Consider the following 14,436-nt stretch of genomic DNA (forward strand, 5'->3'; position numbering starts at 1 on the left):
GATAAGGGAGGACAGTTGGGATGGATAAGGGAGGACAGGAGGGGTGGATACGGGAGGACAGGAGGGGTGGATAAGGGAGGACAGGAGGGATGGATAAGGGAGGACAGGAGGGGTGGATAAGGGAGGACAGGAGGGGTGAACAAGGGAGGACAGGTGGGATGGATAAGGGAGGACAGGAGGGGTGGATAAGGGAGGACAGGAGGGATGGATAAGGGAGGACAGGAGGGATGGATAAGGGAGGACAGGAGGGGTGGATAAGGGAGGACAGGAGGGATGGATAAGGGAGGACAGGAGGGGTGGATAAGGGAGGACAGGAGGGGTGGATAAGGGAGGACAGGAGGGGTGATAAGGGAGGACAGGAGGGGTGGATAAGGGAAGACAGGAGGGGTGGATAAGGGAAGACAGGAGGGGTGGATAAGGGAGGACAGGAGGGATGGATAAGGGAGGACAGGTGGGATGGATAAGGGAAGACAGGAGGGGTGGATAAGGGAAGACAGGAGGGGTGGATAAGGGAGGACAGGAGGGATTGATAAGGGAGGACAGGAGGGGTGGATAAGGGAGGACAGGAGGGGTGGATAAGGGAAGACAGGGGATATGGATAAGGGAGGACAGGGGATATGGATAAGGGAGGTCAGGAGGGGTGGATAAGGGAAGACAGGAGGGGTGGATAAGGGAAGAAAGGGGATATGGATAAGGGAGGACAGGGGATATGGATAAGGGAGGACAGGAGGGGTGGATAAGGGAAGACAGGAGGGGTGGATAAGGGAGGACAGGTGGTGTGGATAAGGGAGGACAGGTGGGATGGATAAGGGATGACAGGAGGGGTGGATAAGGGAAGACAGGAGGGGTGGATAAGGGAAGACAGGAGGGGTGGATAAGGGAAGACAGGAGGGGTGGATAAGGGAAGACAGGAGGGGTGGATAAGGGAAGACAGGAGGGGTGGATAAGGGAGGACAGGAGGGGTGGATAAGGGAGGACAGGAGGGATGGATAAGGGAGGACAGGAGGGGTGGATAAGGGAGGACAGGAGGGATGGATAAGGGAGGACAGGAGGGATGGATAAGGGAGGACAGGAGGGATGGATAAGGGAGGACAGGAGGGATGGATAAGGGAGGACAGGAGGGATGGATAAGGGAGGACAGGAGGGTGGATAAGGGAGGACAGGAGGGGTGGATAAGGGAGGACAGGAGGGATGGATAAGGCAAGACAGGAGGGGTGGATAAGGGAGGACAGGAGGGATGGATAAGGGAGGACAGGAGGGGTGGATAAGGGAGGACAGGTGGGATGGATAAGGAAAGAGGGGATATGGATAAGGGAGGACAGGTGGGATGGATAAGGGAGGATAGGGGGGGTGGATAAGGGAGGACAGGAGGGGTGGATAAGGGAGGGCAGGTGGGATAGATAAGGGAGGACAGGGGATATGGATAAGGGAGGACAGGTGTCAGGAGGGGTGGATAAGGGAGGACAGGAGGGATGGATAAGGGAGGACAGGAGGGATGGATAAGGGAGGAGAGGAGGGATGGATAAGGGAGGACAGGAGGGATGGATAAGGGAGGAGAGGAGGGTGGATAAGGGAGGACAGGAGGGGTGGATAAGGGAGGACAGGAGGGATGGATAAGGCAAGACAGGAGGGGTGGATAAGGCAAGACAGGAGGGGTGGATAAGGGAGGACAGGAGGGATGGATAAGGGAGGACAGGAGGGGTGGATAAGGGAGGACGGGTGGGATGGATAAAGAAAGAGGGGATATGGATAAGGGAGGACAGGTGGGATGGATAAGGGAGGATAGGGGGGGTGGATAAGGGAGGACAGGAGGGGTGGATAAGGGAGGGCAGGTGGGATAGATAAGGGAGGACAGGGGATATGGATAAGGGAGGACAGGTGGGATGGATAAGGGAGGACAGGTGGGATGGATAAGGGAGGACAGTTGGGATGGATAAGGGAGCACAGGAGGGGTGGATAAGGGAGGACAGGTGGGATGGATAAGGGAGGACAGGTGGGATGGATAAGGGAAGACAGGAGGGGTGGATAAGGGAAGACAGGAGGGGTGGATAAGGGAAGACAGGAGGGGTGGATAAGGGAAGACAGGAGGGGTGGATAAGGGAAGAAAGGAGGGGTGGATAAGGGAGGACAGGAGGGAAGGAAAAGGGAGGACAGGAGGGGTGGATAAGGGAGGACAGGAGGGATGGATAAGGGAGGACAGGTGGGATGGATAAGGAAAGACAGGGGATATGGATAAGGGAGGACAGGTGGGATGGATAAGGGAGAACAGGGGGGGTGGATAAGGGAGGACAGGAGGGGTGGATAAGGGAGGACAGGAGGGATGGATAAGGGAGGACAGGTGGGATGGATAAGGGAGGACAGGTGGGATGGATAAGGGAAGACAGGAGGGGTGGATAAGGGAAGACAGGAGGGGTGGATAAGGGAAGACAGGAGGGGTGGATAAGGGAAGACAGGAGGGGTGGATAATGGAGGACAGGAGGGGTGGATAAGGGAGGACAGGTGGGGTGGATAAGGGAGGACAGGAGGGGTGGATAAGGGAGGACAGGAGGGATGGATAAGGGAAGACAGGAGGGGTGGATAAGGGAAGACAGGAGGGGTGGATAAGGGAGCACAGGTGGGATGGATAAGGGATGACAGGTGGGATGGATAAGGGAGGACAGGTGGGATGGATAAGGGAGGACAGGAGGGATGGATAAGGGAGGACAGGAGGGATGGATAAGGGAGTACAGGAGGGATGGATAAGGGAGGACAGGAGGGGTGGATAAGGGAGGACAGGGGATATGGATAAGGGAGGACAGGTGGGATGGATAAGGGAGGACAGGTGGGATGGATAAGGGAGGACAGTTGGGATGGAAAAGGGAGCACAGGAGGGGTGGATAAGGGAGCACAGGAGGGGTGGATAAGGGAGGACAGGTGGGATGGATAAGGGAGGACAGGTGGGATGGATAAGGGAAGACAGGAGGGGTGGATAAGGGAAGACAGGAGGGGTGGATAAGGGAAGACAGGAGGGGTGGATAAGGGAAGACAGGAGGGGTGGATAAGGGAAGAAAGGAGGGGTGGATAAGGGAGGACAGGAGGGATGGAAAAGGGAGGACAGGAGGGATGGAAAAGGGAGGACAGGAGGGATGGAAAAGGGAGGACAGGAGGGGTGGATAAGGGAGGACAGGAGGGATGGATAAGGGAGGACAGGAGGGATGGATAAGGGAGGACAGGAGGGGTGGATAAGGGAGGACAGGAGGGGTGGATAAGGGAAGACAGGAGGGGTGGATAAGGGAGGACAGGAGGGATGGATAAGGGAGGACAGGAGGGGTGGATAAGGGAGGACAGGTTGGATGGATAAGGAAAGACAGGGGATATGGATAAGGGAGGACAGGTGGGATGGATAAGGGAGGACAGGGGGGGTGCATAAGGGAGGACAGGAGGGGTGGATAAGGGAGGACAGGAGGGATGGATAAGGGAGGACAGGTGGGATGGATAAGGGAGGACAGGTGGGATGGATAAGGGAGGACAGGAGGGATGGATAAGGGAGGACAGGAGGGGTGGATAAGGGAGGACAGGTGGGATGGATAAAGGAGGACAGGAGGGGTGGATAAGGGAGGACAGGTGGGATGGATAAAGGAGGACAGTTGGGATGGATAAGGGAGGACAGTTGGGATGGATAAGGGAGGACAGGTGGGATGGATAAGGGAGGACAGTTGGGATGGATAAGGGAGGACAGGAGGGGTGGATACGGGAGGACAGGAGGGGTGGATAAGGGAGGACAGGAGGGATGGATAAGGGAGGACAGGAGGGGTGGATAAGGGAGGACAGGAGGGGTGAACAAGGGAGGACAGGTGGGATGGATAAGGGAGGACAGGAGGGGTGGATAAGGGAGGACAGGAGGGATGGATAAGGGAGGACAGGAGGGATGGATAAGGGAGGACAGGAGGGGTGGATAAGGGAGGACAGGAGGGATGGATAAGGGAGGACAGGAGGGGTGGATAAGGGAGGACAGGAGGGGTGGATAAGGGAGGACAGGAGGGGTGATAAGGGAGGACAGGAGGGGTGGATAAGGGAAGACAGGAGGGGTGGATAAGGGAAGACAGGAGGGGTGGATAAGGGAGGACAGGAGGGATGGATAAGGGAGGACAGGTGGGATGGATAAGGGAAGACAGGGGGGGTGGATAAGGGAAGACAGGAGGGGTGGATAAGGGAGGACAGGAGGGATTGATAAGGGAGGACAGGAGGGGTGGATAAGGGAGGACAGGAGGGGTGGATAAGGGAAGACAGGGGATATGGATAAGGGAGGACAGGGGATATGGATAAGGGAGGTCAGGAGGGGTGGATAAGGGAAGACAGGAGGGGTGGATAAGGGAAGAAAGGGGATATGGATAAGGGAGGACAGGGGATATGGATAAGGGAGGACAGGAGGGGTGGATAAGGGAAGACAGGAGGGGTGGATAAGGGAGGACAGGTGGTGTGGATAAGGGAGGACAGGTGGGATGGATAAGGGAAGACAGGAGGGGTGAATAAGGGAAGACAGGAGGGGTGGATAAGGGAAGACAGGAGGGGTGGATAAGGGAAGACAGGAGGGGTGGATAAGGGAAGACAGGAGGGGTGGATAAGGGAAGAAAGGAGGGGTGGATAAGGGAGGACAGGAGGGGTGGATAAGGGAGGAGAGGAGGGATGGAAAAGGGAGGACAGGAGGGGTGGATAAGGGAGGACAGGAGGGATGGATAAGGGAGGACAGGAGGGATGGATAAGGGAGGACAGGAGGGATGGATAAGGGAGGAGAGGAGGGATGGATAAGGGAGGACAGGAGGGATGGATAAGGGAGGAGAGGAGGGTGGATAAGGGAGGACAGGAGGGGTGGATAAGGGAGGACAGGAGGGATGGATAAGGCAAGACAGGAGGGGTGGATAAGGGAGGACAGGAGGGATGGATAAGGGAGGACAGGAGGGGTGGATAAGGGAGGACAGGTGGGATGGATAAGGAAAGAGGGGATATGGATAAGGGAGGACAGGTGGGATGGATAAGGGAGGATAGGGGGGGTGGATAAGGGAGGACAGGAGGGGTGGATAAGGGAGGGCAGGTGGGATAGATAAGGGAGGACAGGGGATATGGATAAGGGAGGACAGGTGTCAGGAGGGGTGGATAAGGGAGGACAGGAGGGATGGATAAGGGAGGACAGGAGGGATGGATAAGGGAGGAGAGGAGGGATGGATAAGGGAGGACAGGAGGGATGGATAAGGGAGGAGAGGAGGGTGGATAAGGGAGGACAGGAGGGGTGGATAAGGGAGGACAGGAGGGATGGATAAGGCAAGACAGGAGGGGTGGATAAGGCAAGACAGGAGGGGTGGATAAGGGAGGACAGGAGGGATGGATAAGGGAGGACAGGAGGGGTGGATAAGGGAGGACGGGTGGGATGGATAAAGAAAGAGGGGATATGGATAAGGGAGGACAGGTGGGATGGATAAGGGAGGATAGGGGGGGTGGATAAGGGAGGACAGGAGGGGTGGATAAGGGAGGGCAGGTGGGATAGATAAGGGAGGACAGGGGATATGGATAAGGGAGGACAGGTGGGATGGATAAGGGAGGACAGGTGGGATGGATAAGGGAGGACAGTTGGGATGGATAAGGGAGCACAGGAGGGGTGGATAAGGGAGGACAGGTGGGATGGATAAGGGAGGACAGGTGGGATGGATAAGGGAAGACAGGAGGGGTGGATAAGGGAAGACAGGAGGGGTGGATAAGGGAAGACAGGAGGGGTGGATAAGGGAAGACAGGAGGGGTGGATAAGGGAAGAAAGGAGGGGTGGATAAGGGAGGACAGGAGGGAAGGAAAAGGGAGGACAGGAGGGGTGGATAAGGGAGGACAGGAGGGATGGATAAGGGAGGACAGGTGGGATGGATAAGGAAAGACAGGGGATATGGATAAGGGAGGACAGGTGGGATGGATAAGGGAGAACAGGGGGGGTGGATAAGGGAGGACAGGAGGGGTGGATAAGGGAGGACAGGAGGGATGGATAAGGGAGGACAGGTGGGATGGATAAGGGAGGACAGGTGGGATGGATAAGGGAAGACAGGAGGGGTGGATAAGGGAAGACAGGAGGGGTGGATAAGGGAAGACAGGAGGGGTGGATAAGGGAAGACAGGAGGGGTGGATAATGGAGGACAGGAGGGGTGGATAAGGGAGGACAGGAGGGGTGGATAAGGGAGGACAGGAGGGATGGATAAGGGAAGACAGGAGGGATGGATAAGGGAAGACAGGAGGGGTGGATAAGGGAAGACAGGAGGGGTGGATAAGGGAGCACAGGTGGGATGGATAAGGGATGACAGGTGGGATGGATAAGGGAGGACAGGTGGGATGGATAAGGGAGGACAGGAGGGATGGATAAGGGAGGACAGGAGGGATGGATAAGGGAGTACAGGAGGGATGGATAAGGGAGGACAGGAGGGGTGGATAAGGGAGGACAGGGGATATGGATAAGGGAGGACAGGTGGGATGGATAAGGGAGGACAGGTGGGATGGATAAGGGAGGACAGTTGGGATGGAAAAGGGAGCACAGGAGGGGTGGATAAGGGAGCACAGGAGGGGTGGATAAGGGAGGACAGGTGGGATGGATAAGGGAGGACAGGTGGGATGGATAAGGGAAGACAGGAGGGGTGGATAAGGGAAGACAGGAGGGGTGGATAAGGGAAGACAGGAGGGGTGGATAAGGGAAGACAGGAGGGGTGGATAAGGGAAGAAAGGAGGGGTGGATAAGGGAGGACAGGAGGGATGGAAAAGGGAGGACAGGAGGGATGGATAAGGGAGGACAGGAGGGGTGGATAAGGGAGGACAGGAGGGATGGATAAGGGAGGACAGGAGGGATGGATAAGGGAGGACAGGAGGGGTGGATAAGGGAGGACAGGTGGGATGGATAAGGGAGGACAGGAGGGGTGGATAAGGGAAGACAGGAGGGGTGGATAAGGGAGGACAGGAGGGGTGGATAAGGGAGGACAGGAGGGGTGGATAAGGGAGGACAGGAGGGGTGGATAAGGAAGGACATGAGGGATGATAAGGGAGGACAGGAGGGGTGGATAAGGGAAGACAGGAGGGGTGGATAAGGGAAGACAGGAGGGGTGGATAAGGGAAAACAGGAGGGGTGGATAAGGGAGGACAGGAGGGATGGATAAGGGAGGACAGGTGGGGTGGATAAGGGAGGACAGGTGGGATGGATAAGGGAAGACAGGAGGGGTGGATAAGGGAGGACAGGAGGGATGGATAAGGGAGGACAGGAGGGGTGGATAAGGGAGGACAGGGGGGTGGATAAGGGAGGACAGGGGGGATGGATAAGGGAGGACAGGGGATGGATAAGGGAGGACAGGTGGGATGGATAAGGGAGGACAGTTGGGATGGATAAGGGAGGACAGGAGGGGTGGATAAGGGAGGACAGGTGGGTTGGATAAGGGAGGACAGGTGGGATGGATAAGGGAAGACAGGAGGGGTGGATAAGGGAGGACAGGAGGGGTGGATAAGGGAGGACAGGAGGGATGGATAAGGGAAGACAGGAGGGGTGGATAAGGGAAGACAGGAGGGGTGGATAAGGGAGGACAGGAGGGATGGATAAGGGAGGACAGGAGGGGTGGATAAGGGAGGACAGGAGGGATGGATAAGGGAGGACAGGTGGGATGGATAAGGAAAGACAGGGGATATGGATAAGGGAGGACAGGTGGGATGGATAAGGGAGGACAGGAGGGGTGGATAAGGGAGGACAGGAGGGGTGGATAAGGGAGGACAGGAGGGATGGATAAGGGAGGACAGGAGGGGTGGATAAGGGAGGACAGGAGGGGTGGATAAGGGAGGACAGGAGGGGTGGATAAGGGAGGACAGGAGGGGTGGATAAGGGAGGACAGGAGGGGTGGATAAGGGAAGACAGGAGGGGTGGATAAGGGAGGACAGGAGGGGTGGATAAGGGAGGACAGGAGGGATGGATAAGGGAGACAGGAGGGGTGGATAAGGGAGGACAGGAGGGGTGGATAAGGGAGGACAGGAGGGATGGATAAGGGAGGACAGGAGGGGTGGATAAGGGAGGACAGGAGGGGTGGATAAGGGAGGACAGGTGGGATGGATAAGGGAGGACAGGAGGGATGGATAAGGGAGGACAGGAGGGGTGGATAAGGGAGACAGGAGGGGTGGATAAGGGAGGACAGGAGGGATGGATAAGGGAGGACAGGAGGGGTGGATAAGGGAGGACAGGAGGGGTGGATAAGGGAGGACAGGAGGGGTGGATAAGGGAGGACAGGAGGGGTGGATAAGGGAGGACAGGAGGGGTGGATAAGGGAAGACAGGAGGGGTGGATAAGGGAAGACAGGAGGGGTGGATAAGGGAAAACAGGAGGGGTGGATAAGGGAGGACAGGAGGGATGGATAAGGGAGGACAGGAGGGGTGGATAAGGGAGAGGAAAGGAGGAGGTGGATAAGGGAGGACAGGAGGGGTGGATAAGGGAGGACAGGAGGGGTGGATAAGGGAGGACAGGAGGGGTGGATAAGGGAGGACAGGAGGGATGGATAAGGGAAGACAGGAGGGATGGATAAGGGAGGACAGGAGGGATGGATAAGGGAGGACAGGAGGGGTGGATAAGGGAGGACAGGAGGGGTGGATAAGGGAAGACAGGGGATATGGATAAGGGAGGACAGGGGATATGGATAAGGGAGGTCAGGAGGGGTGGATAAGGGAAGACAGGAGGGGTGGATAAGGGAAGAAAGGGGATATGGATAAGGGAGGACAGGGGATATGGATAAGGGAGGACAGGAGGGGTGGATAAGGGAGGACAGGGGATATGGATAAGGGAAGACAGTAGGGGTTGGATAAGGGAAGACAGGAGGGGTGGATAAGGGAGGACAGGTGGTGTGGATAAGGGAGGACAGGTGGGATGGATAAGGGAAGACAGGAGGGGTGGATAAGGGAAGACAGGAGGGGTGGATAAGGGAAGACAGGAGGGGTGGATAAGGGAAGACAGGAGGGGTGGATAAGGGAAGACAGGAGGGGTGGATAAGGGAAGAAAGGAGGGGTGGATAAGGGAGGACAGGAGGGGTGGATAAGGGAGGACAGGAGGGATGGATAAGGGAGGACAGGAGGGGTGGATAAGGGAGGACAGGAGGGATGGATAAGGGAGGACAGGAGGGATGGATAAGGGAGGAAAGGAGGGATGGATAAGGGAGGAGAGGAGGGGTGGATAAGGGAGGACAGGAGGGGTGGATAAGGGAGGACAGGAGGGATGGATAAGGCAAGACAGGAGGGGTGGATAAGGGAGGACAGGAGGGATGGATAAGGGAGGACAGGAGGGGTGGATAAGGGAGGACAGGTGGGATGGATAAGGAAAGAGGGGATATGGATAAGGGAGGACAGGTGGGATGGATAAGGGAGGATAGGGGGGGTGGATAAGGGAGGACAGGAGGGGTGGATAAGGGAGGGCAGGTGGGATGGATAAGGGAGGACAGGGGATATGGATAAGGGAGGACAGGTGGGATGGATAAGGGAGGACAGGTGGGATGGATAAGGGAGGACAGTTGGGATGGATAAGGGACTACAGGAGGGGTGGATAAGGGAGGACAGGTGGGATGGATAAGGGAGGACAGGTGGGATGGATAAGGGAAGACAGGAGGGATGGATAAGGGAAGAAAGGAGGGGTGGATAAGGGAGGACAGGAGGGAAGGAAAAGGGAGGACAGGAGGGATGGATAAGGGAGGACAGGAGGGGTGGATAAGGGAGGACAGGAGGGATGGATAAGGGAGGACAGGAGGGGTGGATAAGGGAGGACAGGAGGGGTGGATAAGGGAGGACAGGTGGGATGGATAAGGGAGGACAGGAGGGGTGGAGAAGGGAGGACAGGAGGGATGGATAAGGGAAGACAGGAGGGGTGGATAAGGGAGAACAGGAGGGGTGCATAAGGGAGGACAGGAGGGATGGATAAGGGAGGACAGGAGGGGTGGATAATGAAGGACAGGAGGGATGATAAGGGAGGACAGGAGGGGTGGATAAGGGAAGACAGGAGGGGTGGATAAGGGAAGACAGGAGGGTGGATAAGGGAGGACAGGAGGGATGGATAAGGGAGGACAGGTGGGGTGGATAAGGGAGGACAGGTGGGATGGATAAGGGAAGACAGGAGGGGTGGATAAGGGAAGACAGGAGGGGTGGATAAGGGAGGACAGGAGGGATGGATAAGGGAGGACAGGAGGGGTGGATAAGGGAGGACAGGAGGGGTGGATAAGGGAAGACAGGGGTATGGATAAGGGAGGACAGGGGATATGGATAAGGGAGGTCAGGAGGGGTGGATAAGGGAAGACAGGAGGGGTGGATAAGGGAGGACAGGGGATATGGATAAGGGAGGACAGGGGATATGGATAAGGGAAGACAGGAGGGGTGGATAAGGGAAGACAGGAGGGGTGGATAAGGGAGGACAGGAGGGGTGGATAAGGGAGGACAGGAGGGGTGGATAAGGGAGGACAGGAGGGATGGATAAGGGAAGACAGGAGGGATGGATAAGGGAAGACAGGAGGGGTGGATAAGGGAGCACAGGAGGGGTGGATAAGGGAGGACAGGTGGGATGGATAAGGGAAGACAGGAGGGGTGGATAAGGGAAGACAGGAGGGGTGGATAAGGGAGGACAGGAGGGGTGGATAAGGGAGGACAGGTGGGATGGATAAGGGAAGACAGGAGGGGTGGATAAGGGAGGACAGGAGGGGTGGATAAGGGAGGACAGGTGGGATGGATAAGGGAAGACAGGAGGGGTGGATAAGGGAAGACAGGAGGGGTGGATAAGGGAAGACAGGAGGGGTGGATAAGGGAGGACAGGGGATATGGATAAGGGAGGACAGGTGGGATGGATAAGGGAGGACAGGTGGGATGGATAAGGGAGGACAGGTGGGATGGATAAGGGAGGACAGGAGGGGTGGATAAGGGAGGACAGGAGGGGTGGATAAGAGAGGACAGGGGATATGGATAAGGGAAGACAGGAGGGGTGGATAAGGGAGCACAGGAGGGGTGGATAAGGGAGGACAGGAGGGGTGGATAAGGGAGGACAGGAGGGATGGATAAGGGAAGACAGGAGGGGTGGATAAGGGAGGACAGGAGGGGTGGATAAGGGAGGACAGGTGGGATGGATAAGGGAAGACAGGAGGGGTGGATAAGGGAAGACAGGAGGGGTGGATAAGGGAAGACAGGAGGGGTGGATAAGGGAGGACAGGAGGGGTGGATAAGGGAGGACAGGAGGGATGGATAAGGGAAGACAGGAGGGATGGATGAGGGAAGACAGGAGGGGTTGATAAGGGAGGACAGGAGGGGTGGATAAGGGAGGACAGGTGGGATGGATAAGGGAAGACAGGAGGGGTGGATAAGGGAAGACAGGAGGGGTGGATAAGGGAGCACAGGAGGGAGCACAGGAGGGGTGGATAAGGGAGGACAGGTGGGATGGATAAGGGAAGACAGGAGGGGTGGATAAGGGAGGACAGGAGGGGTGGATAAGGGAGGACAGGAGGGATGGATAAGGGAAAACAGGAGGGGTGGATAAGGGAAGACAGGAGGGGTGGATAAGGGAAGACAGGAGGGGTGGATAAGGGAGGACAGGAGGGATGGATAAGGGAGGACAGGGGATATGGATAAGGGAGGACAGGTGGGATGGATAAGGGAGGACAGGTGGGATGGATAAGGGAGGACAGGAGGGGTGGATAAGGGAGGACAGGAGGGGTGGATAAGAGAGGACAGGGGATATGGATAAGGGAAGACAGGAGGGGTGGATAAGGGAGCACAGGAGGGGTGGATAAGGGAGGACAGGAGGGGTGGATAAGGGAGGACAGGAGGGATGGATGAGGGAAGACAGGAGGTATGGATGAGGGAAGACAGGAGGGGTGGATAAGGGAAGACAGGAGGGGTGGATAAGGGAGCACAGGAGGGGTGGATAAGGGAGCACAGGAGGGGTGGATAAGGGAGGACAGGTGGGATGGATAAGGGAAGACAGGAGGGGTGGATAAGGGAAGACAGGAGGGGTGGATAAGGGAAGACAGGAGGGGTGGATAAGGGAAGACAGGAGGGGTGGATAAGGGAGGACAGGAGGGGTGGATAAGGGAGGACAGGAGGGATGGATAAGGGAGGACAGGAGGGATGGATAAGGGAGGACAGGAGGGATGGATAAGGGAGGACAGGAGGGGTGGATAAGGGAGGACAGGAGGGGTGGATAAGGGAAGACAGGGGATATGGATAAGGGAGGACAGGGGGATGGATAAGGGAGGACAGGAGGGGTGGATAAGGGAAGACAGGAGGGGTGGATAAGGGAAGAAAGGGGATATGGATAAGGGAGGACAGGGGATATGGATAAGGGAGGACAGGAGGGGTGGATAAGGGAAGACAGGAGGGGTGGATAAGGGAGGACAGGAGGGGTGGATAAGGGAGGACAGGAGGGGTGGATAAGGGAGGACAGGAGGGGTGGATAAGGGAGGACAGGAGGGATGGATAAGGGAGGACAGGAGGGGTGGATAAGGGAGGACAGGAGGGGTGGATAAGGGAGGACAGGTGGGTTGGATAAGGGAGGACAGGAGGGGTGGATAAGGGAAGACAGGAGGGGTGGATAAGGGAGAGACAGGAGGGGTGGATAAGGGAGGACAGGAGGGATGGATAAGGGAGGACAGGAGGGATGGATAAGGGAAGACAGGAGGGGTGGATAAGGGAGGACAGGAGGGGTGGATAAGGGAGGACAGGAGGGATGGATAAGGGAGGACAGGAGGGATGGATAAGGGAGGACAGGAGGGATTGATAAGGGAGGACAGGAGGGATGGATAAGGGAGGACAGGAGGGATGGATAAGGGAAGACAGGAGGGATGGATAAGGGAAGACAGGAGGGATGGATAAGGGAGGACAGGAGGGGTGGATAAGGGAGGACAGGAGGGGTGGATAAGGGAGGACAGGGGATATGGATAAGGGAGGACAGGGGATATGGATAAGGGAGGTCAGGAGGGGTGGATAAGGGAAGACAGGAGGGGTGGATAAGGGAAGAAAGGGGATATGGATAAGGGAGGACAGGGGATATGGATAAGGGAGGACAGGAGGGGTGGATAAGGGAAGACAGGAGGGGTGGATAAGGGAGGACAGGGGATATGGATAAGGGAAGACAGTAGGGGTGGATAAGGGAAGACAGGAGGGGTGGATAGGGGGTGGATAAGGGAGGACAGGTGGGATGGATAAGGGAAGACAGGAGGGGTGAATAAGGGAAGACAGGAGGGGTGGATAAGGGAAGACAGGAGGGGTGGATAAGGGAAGACAGGAGGGGTGGATAAGGGAAGACAGGAGGGGTGGATAAGGGAAGAAAGGAGGGGTGGATAAGGGAGGACAGGAGGGGTGGATAAGGGAGGACAGGAGGGATGGATAAGGGAGGACAGGAGGGATGGATAAGGGAGGACAGGAGGGATGGATAAGGGAGGACAGGAGGGATGGATAAGGGAGGACAGGAGGGATGGATAAGGGAAGACAGGAGGGATGGATGAGGGAAGACAGGAGGGATGGATAAGGGAGGACAGGAGGGGTGGATAAGGGAGGACAGGAGGGGTGGATAAGGGAAGACAGGGGATATGGATAAGGGAGGACAGGGGATATGGATAAGGGAGGTCAGGAGGGGTGGATAAGGGAAGACAGGAGGGGTGGATAAGGGAAGAAAGGGGATATGGATAAGGGAGGACAGGGGATATGGATAAGGGAGGACAGGAGGGGTGGATAAGGGAAGACAGGAGGGGTGGATAAGGGAGGACAGGGGATATGGATAAGGGAAGACAGTAGGGGTGGATAAGGGAAGACAGGAGGGGTGGATAGGTGGTGTGGATAAGGGAGGACAGGTGGGATGGATAAGGGAAGACAGGAGGGGTGAATAAGGGAAGACAGGAGGGGTGGATAAGGGAAGACAGGAGGGGTGGATAAGGGAAGACAGGAGGGGTGGATAAGGGAAGACAGGAGGGGTGGATAAGGGAAGAAAGGAGGGGTGGATAAGGGAGGACAGGAGGGGTGGATAAGGGAGGAGAGGAGGGATGGAAAAGGGAGGACAGGAGGGGTGGATAAGGGAGGACAGGAGGGATGGATAAGGGAGGACAGGAGGGATGGATAAGGGAGGAAAGGAGGGATTGATAAGGGAGGACAGGAGGGATGGATAAGGGAGGACAGGAGGGGTGGATAAGGGAGGACAGGAGGGATGGATAAGGGAGGACAGGAGGGATGGATAAGGGAGGACAGGAGGGGTGGATAAGGGAGGACAGGAGGGATGGATAAGGGAGGACAGGAGGGGTGGATAAGGGAAGACAGGAGGGTTGGATAAGGGAGGACAGGAGGGATGGATAAGGGAGGACAGGTGGGATGGATAAGGGAAGACAGGAGGGGTGGATAAGGGAAGACGGGAGGGGTGGATAAGGGAGGACAGGTGGGATGGATAAGGGA

At 56.8% G+C, this 14,436-nt stretch overlaps 1 protein-coding gene across 2 annotated transcripts in view; it reads right to left on the minus strand.

Moving 5' to 3' along the window:
• Nucleotides 1–14,436, minus strand: part of LOC129861463 (chondroadherin-like protein) — a 42,298-nt gene that overhangs the window by 9,024 nt on the left and 18,838 nt on the right. The window lies entirely within an intron of this gene.

The sequence above is a fragment of the Salvelinus fontinalis genome, chromosome 1 (genome assembly GCF_029448725.1).
Source record: "Salvelinus fontinalis isolate EN_2023a chromosome 1, ASM2944872v1, whole genome shotgun sequence".
Taxonomy (NCBI): Eukaryota; Metazoa; Chordata; class Actinopteri; order Salmoniformes; family Salmonidae; genus Salvelinus; species Salvelinus fontinalis.